This window comes from Ovis canadensis, chromosome 1, assembly GCF_042477335.2.
Source record: "Ovis canadensis isolate MfBH-ARS-UI-01 breed Bighorn chromosome 1, ARS-UI_OviCan_v2, whole genome shotgun sequence".
Taxonomy (NCBI): Eukaryota; Metazoa; Chordata; class Mammalia; order Artiodactyla; family Bovidae; genus Ovis; species Ovis canadensis.
The window spans coordinates 600287-610110 of record NC_091245.1 but is presented as its reverse complement, the minus strand read 5'-3'; the positions used below and the strand labels follow the sequence as shown (position 1 = coordinate 610110).

Below are 9824 nucleotides of genomic sequence, written 5' to 3'. Positions count from 1 at the left end.
CTTGCTAATTTCTGAGCTCAGAAGCTGAAGCAAAGTTGAGCGTGATTAGTAGTTGGTTGCAAGACCGCCTGGGGAGACCAGGAGCTGCAGACCCTCCTGTCCGTCCCTCCTTTCGTCTCTCTCACCCTCGGCCACCGCCCTCCACTGGCACAGATGGGCCCTTCTTTGGCCATTGGGAAGCGGCCTATTGTTGAGTCTTGGCCTGGGAGGGCGCTCTGGGGGCTCTGACAGTGGGTAGCACAGCTGGGCTGGTGCCCCCTGTGCACGCTGGCCGCTCTGGGTTGGGGGGCAGGTTGAGTGCCTACAGGAAGGCGGTACTTTATGCCATGGAACTGTGCGCATAAAATGGTTCTAATGGCGACGCTGGACCTCAGTGTATTTTCCACATTAAAAGAACTGTAGCGTGTGTGTGTGTGTGTGTGTGTGTGTGTGTGTGTTAAAGACTTAGGAAAGTTCTGAAGCCAAACAAAAAATTGGACCACGTGATAAAATAAGAATAAGCCTCAGAAACACGGCACCGTGTAAGGAGCCGGACCCAAATGGCCGCAGTTGCACAAACCCATGTGCTTGGAATACACAGAATAGGCAGTTCCATAAGGACGAAGGAGTGAGGAATGCGGAACTTAAAGTGGCTGATGAAGGAACACTAGGTGTCTTTGTAGGGAGATAAAATGTAAAATATTCTGGATCAGATAGTGATGATGGCTACACAACTATATGCATAGGCAATCACTACAATACAGTGCTCAAGGGAGAAGTTTTTGGTATATGAGATATATCTAAACTTAAAATGAGTAATTTGAATTTTTTTTTCAAAAGTAACAACAACCACATATTATCCTCCGTGCTTTATTTGGTTCTTTCTAAGCGCTGTAGACATAAACAAAGATGCCCGTGTCTCTGTGTGCATGCTCAGTCGTGTTTGACTCTTCGTGACCCCATGACCTGTAGATGGCTAGGCTCCTCGGTTCATGGAATTTTCCAGGCAAGAGTACTAGAGTGGGTGGCCATTTCCTCCTCCAGGATATTTTCCCGATCCTTTACTGTTTCTTCAGAATTTGTCTCCAGAGCAGGGAGTCAGCCACCACCACGCGCCTAGGCTGAGACTCAGGGCACACACTGGAGTGGGGACACGTTCTGGTGGGAAAAGGGAAAGCGTGTCCTGCTCAGAGCGTGTAATATGGGGTAGCCAGAGGCAGGCTGACAGGAAGAGGGCCGTCCCAGGTGACTGCTTAGATAACAGATTTGGTTTCCCCCATTTGGTACTAAATTGAAAGGAAGAAAAATAAGGAAGGTGGCAGTCACTGACCATGCACTGAATCCTGGAGCCCACTGCTGCGGAGGCTGGGGTCTGGTTTTCCAGGTCGGTTGCTGCTGGGCAGGGCCTCGTGGCTGGAAGGAGAGATTCCCCGACTTCCCAGTGTGTGAAGAAAGTTCTTCATCTCAACATCCTTCTCTAGTTGTCTGCAATTGGATACTCTGTGGATAAGCTTGAAACGATGTTTCTTAAATTAACTGCAAACAAAGGTAATAATTACGTTATTGTTGAGTAACAATGATAATGGTGATTTTCATTATAATTAATTTTAAGATTTCTCATTGGATACCTACATTACAGCAGGTTACCACATTAGTAGCAAGGAGCTTCAACAACTGTCGGGCCATCTGGTCGACCTCGCCAGAGCAGCCGCCCATCTGTAGGCTTTGTGATCCTCACACAGACGTATCCGTGTCTCACACCCGCGAAACAGCGCCTCCACGCGGACACCATTCTTCCCACCTCTGAGCCCGAGGAGAATAGAAGGGTCGCAGGGCGCCCCTCGCATAGATGCAGCCCGACCCGCAGGAAACCCGCCGGCTGAGTCCTGGGCCCGTCACCGGGAACCGTGGCCGCCTGGGAGCAGCCGCAGCGCCGCGACGGCAGCGGGACGCCCGTTCCCCCAGGCTGACAAGGAAGCGCTTCCGGGCGCCCTTTGGGGAGGAGGACGGGCGGCCCGTGGTCCCTCTGCGGGGAGAGGACGCACGTTCGTGAGTCAGGACTGTCGGGGTCCATGGGGGAGGCTGGGGAGACTGGACATGTCCGCGTGCGTCCGTGTGGTCCGCACCTCCGGGCGAGAGGGAAACATCGAGGAGGTGTGACCCGGCGGACGCCGGCGCCGGGACCTTTCCGGCTCGCGCTCAGCTGCCCCGGCGGCGCCCGCGGGCAGAAGGGGCCCCGCGGCGCGCCGGTCCCGGGCCGGGCAGCGACACCGGCCGGCGCCGCCCGCCCAGGCCGCGGACCTGCAGCCCGACTCTCCGGCGACAGCAGGCTCCTCCCGGGTCTCATGGCGCTGGCACCCCCGGCCCCTGGAGCTCTGCCCCGGGCTCGGCGGCCGAGCCGCAGCCTTCGCGGGAGTCGCCAGCGTTCCCCGGGAAGGGACCGGCTGGCGGCGGCCGCTGGGTGGCTCCCGACGAGCGGCGCACACGGCCCCGGGCGCACCCCGACCGCCGGGCCGCCCTGACGCCCCGCTTGTCCCGGGCGTCCGCCTGGGAGCCGGCTCCCGGCCCCGCAGGGCGCGGAGACCCAGACAACAGACGGGAGGGCGGCAGCTGGGGAGACCTCCCCGGGCAGCTGCGGGAGAAGGCGCGCTCCTCCGCGATCCCCGAGGGTCGGACCCAGGCGGCCCAAGGGCAGGTCCCTGCTCCCGGGCGGACTTGGGAATTTAGTGAGACTTAGACTGTGTGGACTGTAAAGCTGAAACCGTGAAAGGATTCGGTAAAAACATGCATGAATGACTTTTATTCTGTGGAATAAAAGAATGGACTCATGATACATTTTTTAAAGTCCAGAAGCCATCAAAGAATGAATGATAAACAGCCATAAACCCACCTTTTCATATTCCACAAGGAAGGTCCAATGATAACACATCAGCGTGGGAGGAACATTTGTGCAAATACTTGTGTAATAAGATTATTGATATTAGTATCAGTATAAAAACAGAACATTCAGGAAACAGCCATTAAGAGGGATCTGATAAGGGCATTTTTATCGGTACTGACTTGAAAGATCTGCGTGATGAACTGTTGGATAAAAATAGCCAAATTAGGGTTTCCACTGGTGTTAAGAGAAAAAATATACACATTTGTACATTTATCTTTTAAATGAACTAAGATGGAAAGGCAAATGAATTAGAACAGCTAAAGCAGTTTTATAAAAAGAATACAGTCTTTGCCATAGCTTGGCACCTGGTGCCAGAAAGAAGTGTCTTCAGAAACCAAGATGAGCCACACCGCCTGCTTTTCGGCCCCCTCCTCCTGTGGCCTCCAGGCAGGCAGCTGGCATCCTAGCCCCTTAAAGTCACTGCTCCACTCAGACTGACGCAGATCCAAGGAGCTGTTGGTATGACCTTGGCTCTGCAGACTTGGGCTCCTCAGCCTCTTGCCTCATCCTGGGAGCCCCCAGCCAGTCAGTCATCACTGCAGTCTTCCCCACCAGAGGCTACTGGCCCCACTCTGCAGGGGGCAGCCCTTGTCTCTATGAGATCCGAGCTGTTTTCCCAAAGGAAGGCTTTTCCCTTCGCACAGCAGCTGTGAAGCAAGCGGACAACTGCCTTTTTGCACCTGGACTGATCGTGCGCTTTGTCCTCACGTCTGGCCCCAATTACCCCCATGACGGTAAAAGAAGGACATTCCCTTTACACAGGTGGTGTGGATCAATGGGCACCTGAACTTTTACATCTGGACCTTTCATACGCATTTGACATGCACTTAGCTCCTGAAGACACGAGACAGAGGCAGGGTTAGGCCTCTTAGCATGGTTGGCTGCCGCGGCCAGCACAAACAAGAGTCGCACCTGCACAGGGAAAGAACGGAGCGTCCCCGCTAAGAAAATAAGAGAGAGACAAAAGATGGGGCTGATCCTCTCAACCCCATCTTTTGTCTCTCTCTTATTTTCTTAGCGGGGACGCTCCGTTCTTTCCCTGTGCAGGTGCGACTCTTGTTTGTGCTGGCCGCGGCAGGTGGCGCCCAACGTGGGGCTGTAAATATAGACTATTACCGTGACCAAAAGCAGCCAAAAGTTTCCACAGTTCTGTCTGATATATAGGAGCAGTGTTTACAGAAAGAATGGGTGGATGCTGTCCTCGATATTCGGGGAAATCAGGTGTTCCCCCAGGTGCCCAGTCCCATAAAAAGGTGGCATTGGCATTGTTGATGTTGTACACTGATGCGACCCGTGCTCGACATAAAGTCCAAGGAGTGTCTATTCCTATGCCGATGCTTAAATGTTTGTCACAAAACGGAATGTCGAGAGGTCCGGTTCCGTCACGGTACCATCTCTTTCCGGTTTTTTCATCAATGCCTGAAATAGTCACTCGAGGGTAGGATATATCAGCTGACACCTGTATACAGTGAGGATGCTGTGATTGATAAGAAAAGCACATAGGATATTGCATAGTAAGACCATAAAAGGAGATATTGGCTTGCTGAGGAGAAATGTGAATATCTGATTTTCCTCCTAAAAGACTTGTATCATTGACATATACAGGTACTATTTCTTTATCCCATCCTAAGGATTGAATCATGGGCGGATCAGGAATGTATGCCCAAAAAACCGCAGCCGCCCCGTTTTGTATCCGCTGTAACAATAATAATAACATGATCAGTATATTAGTAGGTGTCACTGGAGGTTGTACATGAGCCTCATTCCAAGCATATCGCATCAACGCCTCAATCTGCCTCTGGGTAGGCAGCTCACTCGTGGGCTCGCTCAGTGTCATGCGATGCATCTGATATGTCAGGGAGTTCCTCCGCCGCGCGTACCAGCCTTTCCGGTATCCAACGCGGCGCTTCGGCATCCTGTGGAAAAACACAAACATGCCCTCGTCCCCATATTAATACAGGGTCTAGCCCATACCACAGATTGGTAAGTGGATCCTTCCATCGTACAAGTGGTTTTTTGCATGAGGATCGTTCTCCCCAAAAACGCTGGGCTGCTGAATTGCCTTCTGTGTCTAAAGTTAAAAAATTTAAAACATAGAGGGCATGATTTAAGGCGTTATGCGGTGAGGGGCTATACAGTTCATTCCCCTTTTTTTGTTTTAATAATTGATGTTTAAGGCGTTGATGGGCTCATTCCACAATGCCTTGTCCTTGTGGATTATATGGAATTCCTGTTTTATGATGAATTTGGAAAGAAAGACAAAAACGTTGAAAAGAACGGCTAGTATAACCAGGTCCATTATCTGTTTTAAGAAAATAAGAGAGAGACAAAAGATGGGGTTGAGAGGATCAGCCCCATCTTTTGTCTCTCTCTTATTTTCTTAGCGGGGACGCTCCGTTCTTTCCCTGTGCAGGTGCGACTCTTGTTTGTGCTGGCCGCGGCAGTTGGCCATTGCTTTCATGAAACACCCAGGGTCTCTAAGCAATGCCAGGGTGGCAAGAATAAAGAAGCAGCATGCAACCATTCAGGCCAGACACACACACACACACACAGGAGAGGCTATAGAATCCACCTGATCCTAAGGGAAAATGTAACTCTGGAATCAACCATGTCAATGTGTCATGCAGAAGTAAGATCACCTAAATGACCTGATTCTTTAACAAATTTTCAATTATTAATAAATATTTGCTGTCCTTGTGTTTATTCTGAGATTACTGAGTAAGGTGGCCAGTTTTACATTACTAAAAAAGATTTATTTCATGGGGCAAAATTTACTAAAACTTTACCTTTCTTCAACCAAAACTCCAGCATACCGTGTTTAAAATACCACTTTACTGAGCCAGAGCTGGCAAGTCTTCCTAAGCGGCAGATAGTGAGTATCTTAGACGGTCCTACGATCTCTGCGGCATCTGCACAGTTCCGTTATTGCAGCAGGAAAGCAGCCCCAGGTATCTTTACAGACGCTGAGACTTGGCAGCCATAGAATTCATATGTCTCACAACTTTATAACATTTAAGATAATAAAGATCATTCTTAGCTTGCGGGTCCAACCAGCACAGGTTGTGGTAGAATCTGACCCGGGGATGCAGGATGCTGTGGCCTGATCTATGAAACCTCAGTGGGACCGTTAGGGGAAGCATGCTGACAGAAACCGCCCAGCCTGGCCAGGCACCACGGTAACCATTTGCATGAGCTGTTTTATGACAGGAGGTCCTGGTAAGGAACACGGAACTAATAAGCCACCACCAACCGGAAGAGGTTGGGAAAGCTCAAAAGGAGACACCACATGTCTGACCACCTCCCAGAATCCTCCTCTCTGGCATCCATCTTGGCTGAACCAAGTGTGCACCACCAGGAAGGACTCTGAGTCAGAATGATTGGCTAAAGACAACCCGGAAACCAATCCCATCACCATAAAACCCGAGACTGCGAGCCGTGTGGCAGAGCTGTTCTCTTGGGTTCCCTTACCCTCCTGCTCTCCATGCTGGTGCCCTTTCCCAATAAACTCTCTTGCTTTGTCAGCACATGTGTCTCCTCGGACAATTCACTTCCGAGTGTTGGACAGGAGCCCAGTTTCGGGCCCTGGAAGGGGTCCCCCTTCCTGCAACAGTACCCCCTGATGTGGAACACCCGCTGTGTTTTCAGGAGTCAGTGACCTGTGAGGATGTGGTTGTGAGCTTCCTCCAGAAAGACCAGCCCTGTCTTGTGATGCTGGAGACATCAGTCGTCTGTGGGTGAGACTGTCACTATTTAATGGAGAATCATCCAGAGCAGCTTGGCGTGAGTCAACTCTCATCTCCCCATGCCTCTTCTAAGGCTCACATGGACCTGAAGGACAGTTACTATTAATAAATTATATTTTAAACTACCCCTGAAAGAGAAGACACTTTTCAGACAAGCACAAATGAATAAATGAATTATCAAACTTATTACCATGTTCTCAAGCAGTTTAATATTTCAGTATATGCGTTTTTTTTTTCTCTATAAACTAGCAGGTTCCATAAGGGTGAAGGATATCTAAGAAATTACATAAACAAGATCAGACCCCTGGGAAATCCTGAATATCTGTCTCCTTGACCTGAGAACTTAGGGCAAAACTTAGCAACTTCCCACATTTTAGCTTAATACTGAAAATGGGTTTTAGTGATATTTCCACTGAAAGTTTTCAATGCATCAGTTTAGCAGGGGACCTACCAGAGTGAAACTCATCTTCCTTGTGATAATCCAGTTACACCACACACGAGATGCCTGTGCCTCGAGGCTGTGCAGTTAGAAACTGCCCTTATTATCAGGAAAAGAGCACACATCTCAAAGCCAGTTATGTGTTTAGGGGAGAGTGGGGGGTGCGCGGTGCGGGGGAAGGAACAAGTCCATCTCCCTGGAAGGTAGAGGGATCACCTCCTGATTCACTGAGTCGGGAGCATCTATTTTCCACGTAGGTTTTCAGAGCCGCAGCTGGAGAGGACAGCAGATAGAGCTGAGCTTGGCTGTCCTCCCACAGAAAGGAGAGCTGAAAACACCAGACTTCTGCATGTTGGAGCAGCCTGACAAGGCTGCTGCACAGAAACCCCCTCAGAGCCTGATGTGCCAGTCAAGGTTGTGGACAAAAAAAAAAGTCCCCACCAAATTACAGCCAGGAGAAGTGTGCGTCTGTTCCCCATTTAGATGTGGAGTGAGGCAGCCCGGGGTTGGTCTGGCAGGGCTGTTCCAGAAAGCTCCACTCTCGTCCTAGGAATACTGTTCTGTCATCCCAGGGGCGTTTGCCCCCTCCAGGGTGGACCTGGAGCAGAATGGAGCTTCCCCTTCTCGGCTGACGTTCCCACAGCAAGACAGCAGGAGAAGGGAGAGCACACGAGGTTTCCCTCCATCCTGGAGGGAGAGCTGGTCTCACCAGCATCCCCGCTTCAGAGGATGCTGGGAATGTCTGTAGTCTCGGGCAGCCATGTGCTCAGTTCAAAGCTGAGTGTTCAGTCCCCCCAGGAGAGAAGGGGCCAGCCTCCTAGGAGCCCAGTGGGTGTCTCTGCCATGTTCCCCCTACCCACACCCTTCCCAGAGTTCTTGCTGTATGAGAGTTTGTCCTTCAAGTTGCATCAATTCACATTTCAGGAATGGGTTGAAAACCATGAGTTCATGGGCAGTTTTCATTAGATTTGCTGGTAGGTCATTGACTGAACTCCATTGCTAGCTCACAGAGTTTCTGTGGCCAGGGGCGGCACTGGGGCAGGCCATGTGGGTGAACAATAATAAGGTACCCAGTGGGAGCACCAGGGTGTCAGCAGCAGCTTCAAATCACAGGGGAAAGGAAAACATGGGGATACTCTTGAGGTCAACCCCCAAATAGTGTTGCTGGAAAATAACTACAATTAAGTAATTACTTCCCTGATGTAAAGAGCCTACCTGCAGTGCAGGAGACCCAGGCTCGAGCCCCGGGTGGAGATGTCTGGAGAGGGGAGCAGCTCCCCACTGTAGTATTCTTGCCTGGAGAACCCCGAGGACAGAGGAGCATGGTGGACCTATAGTACAGAGCGGTGCAGTCAGACCTGACTGCAGCTACAGCATGGGTGCGCACATACACACCTGAGCAAGAAGACTAGTGAAGACCAAAGACATCCAAAGAACCGAGGCCTCTGAAGAGCTTCGGGAGCGCTCGATGCCCAAGAGGTAAATGGAGGGTATATGGAAGGTGCTGACTGCAGCTCCCCCTACGGCTCTTCTTGTCTGTCTCCTCCCCCATTAGTAGGTCAAGAGCGAACCAGGGGCCCCTGAGTGCCTGGGCAAAGCAGAAGCCCGAGGGCAGGACCCCCCCTCCCTGGCCAACCCCCTTCCCTCTGTCCCCACAGCCCAGGGGCCCCAGCCCCCTGTGCCCCACGCCTCACACCGGTGTAAACAGGTGTGATCACTTCCAAAGAGTGAAGCGCACGGGCGCAGAACTAGCACCTCCCCGCGGCGCCCAGCCTTAGACCAACGCGGAAGTCAGGAAAGTGCAAGTGGGAGTTACCACAGCCTGCAACACAGCTTTTGCTTTCACCAGCGCCTGCAGTATACAGTTAGTCATTAAGTAAGCTTGTTCTAAACACAGGCTTTTAATTTAGAAATAGTGCTGTTTTCTACTTCTTCAAAAATGTAGCTTTGCAGCCAATGTTCAATTCCTCCCCTGTCTTCTTAACCAAAGCAGACTTTTTTTTTTTTTTTTTTTGCATCTTCAGAGACCCTGTCAGAGTGTTTCCTGAAGGTTAGGGGAGAGTTTCCTGGGTCACAGGCATCCCTTCCCCTGTTGCCAATCAGCACAGGTGTTTTACCATAAGCGCTGGTTCTGAGAGCACTCGCTGCGTGACTGGCTCGCATAGACCCGGAGCACTTTGTCCCCATCAGCGTCTGTGGCTGGTGTGGCCACTTGGAAGCAGCCCGGCGTCCCGGCCCCCACCCCGGGCGAGCCACCCTGCAGGCCCCTTCCCTCACCGCTCCCACCCCCAGGATCCCAGGGCGCTGGGCCCTCGGGGCCGCTGTGCACTCCTACCCGCCCCCTCACGGGTATGGACAAGTCATCTTTGTGCCGGTCCAGGAGAAAGGAGGTTCTGTCACAGCCCCAGGGAGACCCACGGAGGGGGCCCCATCCCCTCAGAGGCTCAGGACTCCTCACAGAGGTGCGGGGGATCGTCGTGGTGGCTGCAGGAGCCTCAGCGCCTGCCCTGTGGGTTCTCACCCACTGAACAAAGACTGCAAATACCTCTGGAAGTGGGGTGACTGCAGGATAGGTGAGACGCAAGTGGGTCCATTGTGGCGGAGAGGGGCTTCTAAGTTGCAAAGCACAGGCCAAGTCTTTTCTGAGCTGGAAATATGGACCGCTCAGAACCTGCCCCACCAACTGGAGGGATTGGTTGGCATGCTTGTTGAGGCAGTCTGA

The 9824-nt window shown here is 51.8% G+C and overlaps 2 long non-coding RNA genes across 2 annotated transcripts; both read right to left on the bottom strand.

Annotated features, from left to right (window-relative positions):
* Window positions 1-833: 833 nt before the first annotated feature.
* On the bottom strand, window positions 834-2187 carry LOC138428664 (uncharacterized). Its single transcript, XR_011252539.1, has 3 exons — window positions 1612-2187; window positions 1310-1515; window positions 834-1137 (listed from the first exon to the last, which is right to left on the bottom strand). It is a non-coding gene; the product is annotated as an uncharacterized lncRNA (long non-coding RNA).
* A 2258-nt stretch (window positions 2188-4445) lies between these two features.
* Window positions 4446-8660, bottom strand: LOC138445204 (uncharacterized). Its single transcript, XR_011258761.1, has 3 exons — window positions 8318-8660; window positions 6577-6748; window positions 4446-4836 (listed from the first exon to the last, which is right to left on the bottom strand). It is a non-coding gene; the product is annotated as an uncharacterized lncRNA (long non-coding RNA).
* Window positions 8661-9824: the final 1164 nt, after the last annotated feature.